This window comes from Gracilinanus agilis, chromosome 3, assembly GCF_016433145.1.
Source record: "Gracilinanus agilis isolate LMUSP501 chromosome 3, AgileGrace, whole genome shotgun sequence".
NCBI classification, from domain to species: Eukaryota; Metazoa; Chordata; class Mammalia; order Didelphimorphia; family Didelphidae; genus Gracilinanus; species Gracilinanus agilis.
Genome location: NC_058132.1, coordinates 319,366,344 through 319,381,247, shown reverse-complemented (window position 1 = coordinate 319,381,247; position 14,904 = coordinate 319,366,344). Strand labels below are relative to the sequence as shown.

Here is a 14,904-nt window from a genome sequence, read left to right as displayed (position 1 = left end):
TGAAAGAGAACGAGTGAACTAATAAACAAGAGTAGGAATTGGTTTTATGAAGAAAATCAAATCATCACTATAAGAAATGAAAAGGGTAAACTTACCACCAATGAAGAAGAAATTAAAGCAATCATAAGGAGGTATTTTGCCCAGTTATATGCCAATAAATATGATAATCCAAGTGAAATGGATTGATATTTACAAAAATACAAATTGCTCAGATTAACAAAAGAAGAAATATAATCCTTAATTAATCCCCTATCAGAAAAAGAAATTCAACAAGCCATCAATGAACTTCCTAAGAAAAAATCCCTAGGGCCAAATGTATTCTAAGTGAATTTTATCAAACAGTTAAAAGAATAATTAATCCCAATACTACATAAACTATTTGAGAAATAGTCAGAGAAGGAATCACCACTATCAAATTATTTTTATGAAATGAATATGGTATTGTTACTTAAGCTAGGAAGAACAAAAACAGAAAGAAAATTATAGGCCAATTTCATTAATGAATATAGATGTAGCAATATATCCCAAGGACCATTCACTATGATCAGGTGGGATTTACACCAGGAATGCTGGGCTGGTTTAATATTAGGAAAACTATCAGTTTAATTGACCATATCAATAACTAAACTGACAGAAATCACATGATTATATCAATAGTTCCTGGATCTGTTTTCTAGGCTAGTTGCTTTGCTTTGGGATACCTTATATTTTCCTCTATTTTTCTAGCCTTTTGACTTTATTTTACTATTTGTTTCCTCATGAAGTCATTGGTTTCTACTTGGTTTGTTCTAATTTTCAGACGGTTTATTGTTTATATAAGTTTATGTACTTATATCAATTTATTAATTCTCTATTCAATTTTTTCTTACATAGCTCTCTCTCTTTTTCCAGGTTTTTAAAACCACTTTCATTCTATTTATAAAAGCATTTTCCAACTCTTTTTAAAACTCTTGCTTCATCTCTTCCTGGAATCCTAGTTGAGTTTGTGCTTAAGCTATGTTTTTCTCTGATGCATTGCTTAAACAAGTTGTGAAATCATGCCTCTGCCACCATATTAGCTCATTTTGGTTGAGTTTTCTTTCTGTTTGTTTATTCTTCCAACTTGCTTTCTGACTTCAGATTTCAAATTAGCAGTAGGTTCTGCTATACTTCTGGGGGAAAGTTCTAGGCTAGATTTGTTGTTGCTTTCTTGGATCATAGAGTATGGTGCTATTCTAGGATCTCAGGGACAATTTGAGAACTTGTAAGCTTTGAGTGCTCCCAAAGTGGTCCAATTCAGGGCAAAGTCTGATTGGTGTTCCAATGGTCTGAGCTCTGCAAGTTCCTGATTTTGTTTCAGCAAGAGTAGGCTGCAGCTGAACTGTGCCTTGTCATCTAGCTAGAAAATTCTGCTGGTATACAGTAGCAGAACTATAGCCTCTGTTTGTCATGGATTCTTGCTGTGGCCATTTCTCTTGTAGGCTTGGCTAGATGCTGGAAGTGAGACCCAGCTCTGTCCTGGGAATCTAAGCCATATTTCTGCTGCTGGTTTCTTTTCTTTTCTTTCTTTTTTTTTAAACCCTTAACTTCTGTGTATTATTGGCTCCTTGGTGGAAGAGTGGTAAGGGTGGGCAATAGGAGTCAAGTGACTTGCCCAGGGTCACACAGCTGGGAAGTGTCTGAGGCCGGATTTGAACCTAGGGCTTCCCATCTCTAGGCCTGACTCTCAATCCACTGAGCTATCGAAGCTGCTCCACTGTTGCTGGTTTCTAAACATCTTTCTTTTAAGGTCCCTCCACAGGGAACACCAATCCCCTGTGCTGGTTCCCTTTTTCAGATGGCCCCAGATCTGTGACCAAGAACTGGATAGTGGGAGCTGCCAGTTGGCACCTGTCCCCAGTTCAGGGACCCTCGCAGGTCTTAGGTCTCTCTTCTTGTTCTGGTGCACAGCCTGCCCTTTGGACTGCAGTGCTCCACTGCTTTGTCCTCTTGTCCCAGACCTGGTAGGTAGCTAGTAAGAATCCAGTGACCTAATGTTTATGAAGGACTTTAAAAAATTGTAAAGCTCTATATGAGTTTAGATGGCTATTATTATTCTTCCACTCAACCCAAACATACTACTCTCCCTCTAGCCTCAAGCAAAATTGATACTTATATTCTTGGCAAGGGGCTTTTGTAGAAAGATAATCCCTACACTGAATCTGAGGGACATTAAAGATGACAAGGTTTCAAATATCTGGGAATGAATGATGATCGTTTAATGATTATTTATTTTATGTAATTTTATATAATTATTTTAATTATTATTTATTTTTGCATTCACCAAGCAGAGTCAAAGAGGAAGATTTCCCAAGGTACTGCTAGTGAGACTGTAAATATTAATAAAAACATGTTGTGCCCTAATGGTCACAAACTCAAGATGCTTTAAACATGTTAAATCAAATGTAGGCATAGAGGGAAAGAGGGGTGAGTGGGCCCACATATGTAATGAGACTCTATGTGTGACGAGGACTCTGTCCAGTATGGCTTGAAGCCTCCTTTCCTCCCACTCTTCTCTGAGGCTGACTTATATTTCTGCTAGGGAAGGAAGCCAGTGGTTGGGGAGGGAGGTCACTATTTTTCTCAGAGAAAGAGGGATGGGGTGCCAAATTAGAAGTGTATTTATCTGCTCCCTTAAATACTGTTTGTCTAATGATATGATTGGATTCTATCTCCTTTTTGATTGCTTTGTCATTTTGGGGTGGGGACGAAGTTACTCCAAGTTCCATTTTTAATCCTTTTCCCATATAATAGTGGAACTATAATGAACATCTAGAGTAACTAGCAAAGAATCTCATTTACCTAAATCAGTAGCAAACAGAAATCGGAGAAAATAGACATATGAGAATTTAAAACAGATAGCACAGAGGGGAAAAGCTCTCCCTTTGGGAGCAAGATAACTCAGCTCAATCAACAGAGGGAGTTCTGAATTTCACCCATGGGGAAAACTTCCCTAAAGTCTTTAGAGTAGCAAGTTGGGGGTAAAGACATGAAAACTGCTGGCTCCTCTTATGTTTTACCAGTCTTTTCCTTTAGCAACTTGAAACAAGGGTGGCCTCTTCCATTTTCTCTTGAAATGGCCAGTTCACTGGCAATCCAATAAGACTAGAGCTTGGAGGTCCCTAAAGGGAGGACTCAAAGGGGACTTAAGGAAAACTGAAGCTTTCTGTTTGTCCTTCATATAGGGAAGGGGCCTTCATCACCCCTAATAAGGAGAGAGTCTCGTACCAATGGCTTTGGGATAGTGGTTATACAAATATATTTACCTGACTTAAATTGTCTGTTATAATTTGTTTTAGCTGGGAGGGAATGTGGTCTGATAATAAAAACACCTGATCCTAATTCTCTTAACAGAACCATACAATCCTTGAGTTGGAAGGAACCTTGGATATCTGGTATACCTCCTTCATTTTTATAGATCTTGAAACTAAGGCTCAGAGGGACGAAGTGATTTGTTCAAATTTATTCAGCAAGTCAATGGTATAGAAAAGACAAGAATTCAAGGCTCTTCTAATCTTTGTAGTGACTTCCTCAATGAATATGGATATGAATTTAAAATTGGGCAGAATTTCCTTAGAACAGAGGTTCTTAACCTTCTTCTGTGTCATGGATCCTTTCACCGACCTTTTTAAGTTTGGGGAAGCCCAAGCACTCCTTTGCAGAATGTTTTTAAGTGCAAAAAATAAAATGCATAGACTTACAAAGGAAATCAATCATGCTGAATTACTGTGAGGACAAGGTGGTTTCTGTAACCTGTAATCAAGGGGCTGGTCTAATAATGACAAAAATTTTGTAGTGATGAGAATAAATGGTTTTTGAAATATCTGCACAATTATACTGTGATGTGAAAGTATCTGTGATTTCTTTTGGTGATAGTCACTTGATGTTTATGTTTCTGTATTCTGTTGCCCAGATTCATAATGGACGGAAATGCAAAATTTCAGGTAGCAGTTAGGGAAAATAAAGATGCAACTTTTTTTTCCCATCCAAACTGAGATCCCCTGAATTCTATCCTTGTGGTCCCCAGATTAAGAATCTCTGTCTTAGAGGGTGGGCAGGCATTTGTATGTGTTAGATATAGCATGGGGAGAAGGCCTGACAGGTACCCTCTGAGCATTCCCAATTGTCTAAGTATGGTGGGAATTTGTTAGTCCAGCTTGTTGTAAATCATCTCTCCCTGATGACCTCAACCATCACCCTGACAACCATTGTACCTCTTTTTCAAAACAGGAAAAATTGGTGTCTAAGGTCAAAAGACCTTGCCAGGCCTTGTAAGTGGTAAGTCACTAATATTTATGAAGCTGGTTATATCATTTGGTTAGGGCATAATAATAACATAGGGACCCCAGTCACATCTGCTCTTTCTCTAGGTCTGTTAGTTTTTCTGTGTTTCATAATCATAGACCACTTCTATATACCCTGTTACTAGTCACAAGGAGGGCCTAGAAAGAAAGTGTGAGTGGTTCAAGTGAAACTCCTATTCATTGCTGGAGCCACATTTAAAGTTTACTACTGACTATTCTGGGGGTTCAAAAAAACATCACCTTTCACTTATGGAGGACAGCACATCATTAAGCATTCCTTTGGCTTGATAAAGAGCTTTAGAACAGTTAACGACAAGGTTTAAAAAAATAGATATCAGCATAGAATAAAAAATCTGAGAGGTTAAAGGAGAAATCTTCTGGTGCAAACCCAAAGCTTTCAGGCAAGTAAATTATTATTATCACCATTTTATAGATAAAACAACTGAAGTTTAAACAGGTTATTCAAATCTTGGCCAGTTGCCTAAAGCACTGGTAAATGTTGAGGCCTTTTTACAGGTCTGTGAAAACAGGTACTGACATCCAGGTACGGGATATTATCTACATCTTGGGACCACATGAAACTCTGAGATAAAATATTATAATATTCCTGAGAAGTTATATGCAATCTGAATTTTGGTTAATGGTTTATTTTAGATGTACTCAAACCATTTAAACCTTTTCGCTAATAGGTAATACTTTAGTAAAGTGAATAAGCACTTCCTGTGTTAGTAAATTAGGGAGATTCGCATTTCCGGATTTTTAAAAAAGGTACGCACCACTCCTCGTTAGCTGTAACAAAGGAGAGTCAGAAACACCTCTGCAGATTTCAGAAAGCTGACAACTTCCTCACCTGTGCGCATGCTCTTATCAAGCCTCAAAGCTGACTGCGCCTCTGGCCAGCTGAATTCCGCCTCCGCACCCTCTGACCCCGAGGCGTACCAGGTACGTAATGACGCAAAGTCGTGCGCTTGGTTGCTCGGAGGGGAAGATGGCGGCCAGCTTGGGCCGGTGAGGCGGTATCTCCTGTGGTGGATAGAGAGGCACTGGAGGTGGCGGGAAGGGGCTAGACGGCGGAGACCGCTAAGAGGGAGACAAGGCCAAAATCTCCACCCTTAACTTGGGCGAAGAGGACGCCAGCCCAGAGATTGGACGGTGAGTGCGGCGCCGGTCAGGGACGCGGGGCGGCGTGAGGCGGTGGCGGCTCCTTCTCCGCCATTTTCAGGCCCAGCCGTTGCGTGCTTTGGGGCCGGGAGGAGCCTCCGCCGCCGCAGGCTGTCCCCGGGGCCGAGACTGAGGCTAGAGTAAGGACGGGGATGGGGGCGGACTGCGGAAACCGCCTCCGTGGAGGACGCAGCCCCTGCAGCGGGAGGAGGGGAGCCGGTGGGGACGAGGCCGATTCGGGGGCGTGGAAGGCCCGGCGTGAGCGTGGAGGCGGGGGCCCAGGAAAGCCTCTTAAGTTTTGTGGTGGGAGGCGCTTCCATAGCGGTGTAGAGTCGGGGGTGCTTGCCCTGGACTTGGGGCGTGGAAGGGGAGTCGTCAGGAGTCTTCCGCGCCGGGCTTCTGGGGCCAGAAGGCAACGCGTGTCATTCTCGGGTCGCTGGTTGGGGGGGTTGGGAGGGGAAGGCCCTTGTGTGCTCTGTAATGAAATCCACTTTTAGTCGAACGAGTTCCTTTTAAAAGATAATGTTTGTCCTTTTTTCCTGCCTCTGGGTCCTAGTCTAAATCACTGACCCGGTGTTGGTAAACTTAATATCTACAGTCATAAGCCCATCCTCAGAAAATGTTAGCCACTTGGGCTTTGTATTTGTAGTCTTTATTTCCTGAAGGTGGTGCTGTTTCTTGGGGGAGGACTTATTTGGGGAGGGGGCGACGCCGACAATTGTGCAGCCGTATCCAGGAAAGCATTTGTCCCTGGGCCAAAACCTTGATGACAGGAGAGTGTTTTGTCGTATTTCTGCAAATACTAACTAACTGCTGAAACCGGAGTTTTTAGAAAGAATTGCTAATAGTATTTTACTCTTAAATGAATATGAAAGCAAATGAGGTTTTTTGAAAAGCATTTAGCACAATTCCTGACACAGGCACTATCCAAATGCTTATTCCCTTCCTTTCCCCTGCTATTAAGATCTCTCTATAAACAATGAGTTTAGAAGGGAACTTTTGAGGTACCTAGGACTTTTTTTTTTTTTGCAATGATAATTGATTCTGTTTTTAAAAACAGCACTGTCAAAACTTCTATAGAACTCTCCCTGATTATAACAAGCACAGTTAAGTAAAATTATAAAGCCATATATTTCTCATAGCTTTAATCTCACAATTTGGATGTAAAATAAAAGAAAGGGTAGACTAGAGACTGGGTAGTAATGGTAGAGGTGTTTTCATTTAGCAGTGTTAATTAAATATTAAGATATTGATGGAAATGGTCAGAAATATGCAGTATTTTTCATCCTGAGAGTATAGGAATTTTACCTGCCTGTTTTAAGTAATCTTACTAGGGATGGCATGGACTCCTTTAGGAGATAAATATCACTCATTCTGACACTGAGATCTTGTCCAGTTTTAATACTATTGCTTGGAATGGCAAAAGTTTTTTTCTCAATTATATTTCATCCCAGTGAATAGTCTCAGACCACCATTGAGCTTCCTGGTCAAGGTTCTATAGTTTTGTTTAGAATGTGGGGAAGAATCAAGTTACTGTTACCCACTGAACACAGCTCATCTCCTGGACAGGAGTTTGGCTTAAATGTTACTGGCAGATTAAGTAATACAGTGGCAAAGCTTTGGTTGTGGAAGAAAGCTACTCTACTTTTGTTGTGGATTTAGTACACTAGAGAACCTAACTCAGATTGATAACCTTCATCACTGAAGTATTTTCTAAGTTTTGTAGTGGAGGGAGACACTGACTATATATGTGGTTTTGTAGCATATCTTTTTAGGGGACACATTTTACTTGAATCAGTTCTTAATATTAGTTAACAAATATTTGAATGCTTCCGATGTGTAAAGTCCTGTGTGGGATTTGATAATTAATGTTCAGCTGTGGTTCTTACCAATAAGTATTTTACAGACTTGTTGGAAAGACAAAGTCTACATATATGAAGCAATTAGAAAAGAATAGTATATAATAAAATTAGAGCAGTATGGTAGTGATTGTAATTGAGGCTATATAGTTTCTAGGGAAGGCTTCATGTGTGACTTGAATAGAATCTTGAAAAGTAAAAATAATCTGGATTTTTAAAGAAGAGGAAGGAAAATGTATCTAGATAGGGGGAACAGTTTGGCCATGGTATGTCTCTAGGAGATAGACCTGTGGGGAACTTTTGTACTGGGGGGTGGTGAGAAATGAAGTTTATATTTCATTAGGTAGGTTGTGGGAAGCTACTGTCTATAGGATTAATTGTTTATTTTATACCCTTGCATTTTCCCTCCCTTCAGGTCTGTTTTCTCTTGTTCATCTTGTCTTTCTTGGCTCAGCTTTGTCCCCCCACCCCCACCCCCCAAGAGGCATGTTCTATGTTCTTTTGTCAGGCTATGTTCTACCCATCCTTCAAATTGCAGCTCAAGTATTTCCTGCATGTAGTTTATTATAGCTCATCCTGTATACTAAGTGGATAATGTTAAGGTAAGCTTTTTGTAAAGTTAAAAGTTGTTTCCTGAAAGAATGGCATAATGAATAGAAAATCAGCCTCAATCAGTTAGACTTGTGTTCAAGATTTTGAACCTACAGTTCAAAGTTTGAATATTAACTGGGTGACAGTGCCAGTGTTCCAGCCAATTCTCTTAAGACTGTAAGTTGCCAGAAGAGTTTTTTGTTTGCGTTGGTAGAGGAAATTTCCTTATTGGAAACTCCCTAAAACAGTGAAATAACTCTTTTGATTTGTACCACCAAAAATTAAAGTTCATTCTGTGTGAAATGGAAGTTTAAAGGGACCTTGAAATATCTAAGTGTACCCTCTTTAGCCATTTTTTTAATATAAGGGTGGGGAAGAACCAACAATTAAAATGCAATGCTTATTGAGAGAGATGTGGGACACTGCCTCAAGTCATTGACGTAAGACAAATACCACCCCCTCCAAAAGGTTTACAGAGAAGTATGGGACACTGCCTCAAACCATTGCCCAATGCCCAAAAATTGACAGGAAAACCACTTATTTATTGGAGAATCCTGATTCAATCAACACTCCCTGAAGGGATTATAATATTTTTACAAAGGTTGAAGACAGAGGTTTTAATCCAGAAGTAAAGAACACAGGAATATTATACAAAGAGGAGTTAAGGGCTGGATTACCTGGGAGACTGATGTTTTATGATAGATACTAGAGGATCCTTCCAGCTATGGGGCTTGGCCACCTGGGAAAAGCCTCTAATGCAACGGGAGAAGTTATGATCATTGAGTACGTCAGGGTCTAAGACAAGGTCAGTCTGGGACCTCCCTAAGACAAGTTCCCAGACCAAACTCCAAAGACCCAACCCAAAACACTTATAGGCTGTGAGGCCTTTGTCCTGCTAGAAGAAGGATGGGGGTGAATGGGATGAGAATCAGCTTTACTAACTTCTTGGAGATATTAATAACTATTATCTTGAGAATAATGCACTAATTTCTCACTCCACACAATATTATAAGAAACAACTTTTTTTCAGGCGTAAATCTAATTCTCTGTTAAAATTTGTGTCCAGAAATTTTCAATGTAGAAAAATGTTTTGTAGAACTTTATTGATGAGGATCTAGATTTGGAATCATTCTACTAGTCTAAAGGCCACTTAAAATCTGTGACTTTCATGTTTCTTATCATTTCTATTTTATGTTGGTTATCTGGGTAGGTCTTTTGAAGTAGTGAAAGCTGGATGGAGCTAATTCTACTTTTTCACTTTTAGTGACATCTTTAAAATTTTATTTCATTTATTTAAAACAGATAACCTAGCTAGAACTGTAACAGCAGTTGGCGCTTTATTGAATACATTACATGTTTTTATTTTAGGGCAGTGCAAGATGATGGCTTGGACCACATAAAGACACACACACACACACACACACACACACCTCTCTGTACCAAATATGTTGAGACTGGGATTTCTAGAAGTTAAATTAGTAAGCATTTATTAAGAACTTATTATGTGCCAGGTATTGTACTAAGTATTAGGGATACAAAGAAAGGCAAAAGATATTCCCTTTTTGGGGTGATCTTATTGTCTAATGAGGGAAACAACTGTACAGACAAGATATATACAAGATAAACTGGAGAGAATTATCAGAGGGAAGGCAGCTTAAGAGTGATTGGGGTGGGGGGCAGCTGGGTAGCTCAGTGGATTGAGAGCCAGGGCTAGAGACAGGAGGTCCTAGGTTCAGATCTGGCCTCAGACACTTCCCAGCTGTGTGACTCTGGGCAAGTCACTTAACCCCTATTGCCCAGTCCCTACACTCTTTTGCCTTGGAGCCAATACACAGTATTGACTCCAAGATGGAAGGTAAGGGTTTTAAAAAAAAAAGAGTGATTGGAAAGGCTTTTTACAAAAGAGATTTTAGCTGAGGCTTGAAGGAATCCTGAAAAGTTGGAAGGTCAAGATGAGAAGGGAGTGAATTTCAGATATAGGGTACAGTTAATGGCTGAGGAAGAAAACTGCAAAGGTAGGAAAAAACCAGGTTAAGGAGAACTACAAGCCAAACAGTATTTTCTTTTTGTTTGTGGAGTTGATTGAATATGGAGGGGAGGTGATTACAAACTTAGGCTTTAGGAAAATTCTCTTGGCTTGAGTAGAGAATGGATTGGAGTGGGAGAAGACTACGGCATGGAGAACAACTAGCAATCTGTTATAGTCCAAGTTTTGAGGTAATAAGGACCTGAATACCACTGCATTGCACAATTCACCAGAGGAGATTGTGGAGTGGTTAGACAGTTAAAGGGAGAATTAGGAGAAAACAGTATCATGGAAATCTAGAGAGAAGAGAGTATCAAGGAGAAGAGGGTGATCCACAGCATCAAGGGTTGTAGAACAATCATGAAGGATGAGGATAAAGAAAAGGCCATTGAATTTGGCAATTAAGAGGTTTTTTGTTAATTTTGGAGAGAGCAATTTCTCTTTAAGTGGTGAGGTCAAAGTTAGGCTGCTGTCTCAGTTAAGAATAGAGTAAGAAGAAATGAATTGGAGGCATTGATTCTACATAGATAGCTTTCTCTTAAAGAGTTCAGCAACAAGAGGGAGAAGGAAATATAGGATGATAACTATAGCAAGGATGGATGGGTCAAGAGTAGGGAAGGAATGAGCATTTTTGTAGGTAGTAAGGAAATAGTCAGTAGACAGGGAGAAATTGAAGATAACAAAGAATGGGGATGAGAAAAATGAGATGGAATGGGATTATTTATGCTTGTAGAGAGATTAATTTGGCAGGACTACCTTTTCATATGAAACTGGGAAAAAGGAGAGAATGGCAGAAGACATCTTAGTGTTAAGAAATGAGAAGTGGGAACAGAAAAGGGGAAACCCATGGTGAAAGGCCTCAATTTTTTCAGTAAAATATGAATTGAGGTTCTCAGGTGAGAGGAGTTGGGTTATGAAGAACCTTGGGAAAGGTTTGAGGGGTGACAAAAAGGTTTGAAAATCCACCTTGATGAATAGGATAGTGAATCAGTCAGGGGCATGTAAAAGGATTGTCATGCTGTAATGAGGGACTAATTAGGATAAAATAACGTAAATCCATATGAGGCAGCAAGGTGGTTTTGTGACTAGAGTGCCTGGAAGACTTGAATTCCTAGAGCCAGGAAGACTTGAATTCAAATCTATCCCCCAGACATTTAGTAATTGTGTGACCCTGAGTAAGTCCCTGTGTGTCTTAATACTCTGGAGAAGGAAATAGCAAACCAAATCTATTATCTTTGCCTCATTGGTGTGCTGTGGTCCTTTGGAGTCACAAAGAGTCAGACACAACTGAAAAACAACATAATAAATTTGTAGTGGACCCATTCAGCATGGTTTTTGGCCAGCTTCATTGGGCAGTACATGTGTAGAGACAGAGGCAGGGTATAATGAAAGTAATCCAGGACTGTGACTGGATAGAATTATTTTACACTAGAATATATATGTAAAATATTTGCTTTATATTATTTTACTTCAGCCTTAAATTACCTAATTTTCAATTTTCATCTACATTAGATAAAAGGCTTTCTTTACATTAGACTTCAGGTCCTCACTGCTAACCTAAGCATCTAAAAATTAAAACAGTTGAATTCTAGTGGGATTGAAAATAGTCATAAAGATGATTATGGATATCAGTGGTGCTTTAGACCTTAATAGAAATGGGGCCCCAGTTAGATAAATTGAAAAAAAATATTTTTTTCACTTTCAAATTCTCTCATTCTCCACCTCCTCACCACTCATTGAGAAAGCAAGAAGAGAAAAAACTTGATAAATTTTGAAGGTATTTCCTGATCACAAATTTCTAAAAAAGTGAGGCTTTAAGCTCATTTCTGTACCGGTTTTAATACTGTTTGCATAGACTAACTTGGAAAAAAAGGATTGATTTTTCTCATCTCTTAATTGTGGGGAAGGGGTATAGACTGGTGCTTTGTGATCACTTTTCAATTCCACAGTCTACGATCAATCTTATTTGATAGTATTTCCCTTCACATGTTCCATCCTAGTCAAACTGGTCTGCCATTTGTCTCTTGTATGCCTTTGAACAAGTGGTTCCTTGGAAGTGTCTGGCTTATTGTACACACTTAACAGTTTCAACTCTAGAATCTTTTATCTTGCTTCAAAAGAAAGATAGCTCAGGTGCTACAGATTTTCCAGTGTTCAGTTGTGTCCGATTCTTTATAACCCCATTTGGGGTTTTCTTTTGCATAGATACAGGAGTGGTTTGCCATTTACTTTTCCAGCTCATTTTATAGATAGGAAACTGAAAGCAAACGGAGTTAAGGGACTTGTCCAGGATCACACAGCTAGCATCTGAGACCAGATTTGTACTCAGGAAGAGGAGTCTTCTGCCACTCTATCTACTGGTGAATAACTGCCCATTACCAGTGCTTTCTTAGATGTGAAATTTTGTATACCAATACAATAACTCTTCAAGGACAAGGACTGGATTTTTTGTTTTTGGTAGGCCCAGAACCTTTCACAGTGATTTGCATATATATATATATAGCAGGAACTTAATAAATATTAAATGTTTGTTCAATTGAATGGTTCTGTGAAGTGCTTTTATTTTTAGACACTTAGGGGAAAAGTCAAAATTTTCAAAGAAATTTCAGTCACTGTATTGAGAAACAACCCCTTTTTTGACTAGTAGATATTTCGAAATCATGTAACAATTTCAGATTATTTGATATCAATGTATAGAAGCAATTTGTTCATACTTGAATTTGTGGTGAAATGTCTCTAAATTTTAAACAGTATGACAATGAATATTCTGTTGAAATACTCTTTACTACAGGGTCTTCTTTTAGCATGGAGAAAGAGGAGTATCAGTTCTAGTAAGACTTTAACCTTTTGAAAAGGCTTTGAATATAGGTCCTGTGATTGTATATCTATTGTGTGGTGGTCAGAGCTCATTACCAAGGTAGGGTGGTGATAAATTTTTAGGTTTCAGCAGCTAGTTGCTGAAATTGAAGTGTCCATGCTGACCAAATTACAGATCCATGAGTTATGAAATATGAAAAAATAATATTGTGCACTTAGTTTTTTTCTAAGCTTAACTTTTCCACAGAAGTCACATGGGCATAAGAGATATGTACAGATCTCTCTACCAATCTACCTGCTAGAAATATCTATACTTATAAAAAGTAATTAAATAATACACCCTCTTAAGAGTCTAGTTTCTTCATTTTGTCTGAAATGAAATGCTATCATTAATAAAAATGTAAAAAAGGTATCAAAGAAATTTAATAATATAACGGGAAATATGTGTACTTCTAAAAGGGAAAGGAAAAAAATAAAAGGAAAATGTGTAATTAGAAAATTGTCTATTACAGGGGTTGGTAATGTATGGCTCTCGAGCCATATCTGGCTCTTTCTGCAGGAACCATAAAGTCAATTTTTTTTCAGGCGCTGTTACAGGAGCGCGCACTGTGAGCACTGTACAGCTCTCACAAAATTACACTTTAAAAAATGTGGCGTTTATGGCTCTCATGGCCAAAAAGGTTGCAGACCCCTGGTCTAGTAGATGGATGAGTTATGGTATTCAACTTTTACCAGAAAATGGTAAAAATAATGTTATTCAGATTCATTTGACTAAATGAAATAGGCCATGGTTAAAATTTTTTACAATGAATATTTACTTTGAAAAGTAAACTAATTTAGGATATATGTTTAAAATTTGATTTTTTTGTTGTTGTTAGTGTAGACTGTGGCCATAAATATTAGTATAAATTATTCTCTACCAAAATTGGTTAGGAAAGTTAACTTTATGTTTAGGAAGCCAAAAGCTTTCATCATGTAAGAAGTCATTTCATATGCTTATTTTATAGATTCAAGCCATTTCCAATATTTTGTAAATTTAGCTGTTTTGGAAGACATGGAGAAAGTAATAAAAAGCACTGAATTAGATTAATAAATTAATATTTTCAGTTCAGTGTGCCCTTGCTTTTATTTAGTTTTATAGTTAAATGTTACTCTGATTATTCTGTGATGAAGAATATGCAAATCTTTGTGTCTGGGGAAAAAGTACCAATTTAAAGTAGTACAGATGACTGTGTTTATAGTGTATATAAGCACTAAACTTAGACATGCTAGAAATATTCTTTGTACTTTTCATGGGCTTATAGGGATTTGGTAGGGCCCATTGATAAAAGTGCCAATAATGGCTGTCTCTGGAAATTCCTGATAGGCATCTTGAAAAAAATGAAATTTGCCAAAATCTTGTCATACTTCAAAATTCAGCAGGAGACTGGTGAGGAGGTATTCAAACTAAAATATGACCACTCAGATCATGGAAGGACAATTTTTAGCAAGCTTTCAATGTATTTGGAACATACTTTGTACATACTTGTCTTTGGAAAACGAAGAGATCCAGACAATAATAAAGAATTTCATATAAAAATGAGCAAAAACTGCTTTCATAAAGTGTTTTTAAGTTTCACATTTAAAATTTTAGACTAGTTTTGTAAATTGATTTTTTTGAATTCAAATAAATTTGAATCTGTAATTAATTCTTTCAACTAATTTATTTTTAAAAAATACCTGAAATAATTTTTTTTTACAGTTGTCTGCCATTACTTTAACAGGCCTTTGCTGTTTATTCATTTAAGAGATTGATGAATTTTGATATGTAAGTGACCAGAAATGAAAACTCAGTTCAGCTATTAAAACAGAATAGTAAGGTGCAGAGACCACTGGACTAGGATTCATGAGATTGGACCTTTGCTTCTATTGGTTGTTTGGCTGCAAACAAATCACTTTTCCCTGGGTCTTAAGGGAATTGATCTGATTTTGATTCACAAAAATTAGGAAGCCTTAAATAAATGTTCAGTTTTTTTGTTTTTTTTTTTAGGGTTGGATACATTTAAATTTCTTTCTTTCTTTCTTTCTTTCTTTCTTTCTTTCTTTCTTTCTTTCTTTCTTTCTTTCTTTCTTTCTTTCTTTCTTTCTT

At 38.0% G+C, this 14,904-nt stretch overlaps 1 protein-coding gene across 1 annotated transcript in view; it reads left to right on the top strand.

Annotated features, from left to right (window-relative positions):
* The first annotated feature begins 5,321 nt into the window (after positions 1–5,321).
* The window catches only part of WDR33 (WD repeat domain 33), a 113,263-nt gene continuing 103,680 nt past the window's right edge, over positions 5,322–14,904 (top strand). The window contains exon 1 of the mRNA XM_044669970.1: positions 5,322–5,474. The gene's annotated coding sequence lies outside the window, so the exon portion shown is untranslated. The remainder of the gene's footprint in view (positions 5,475–14,904) is intronic.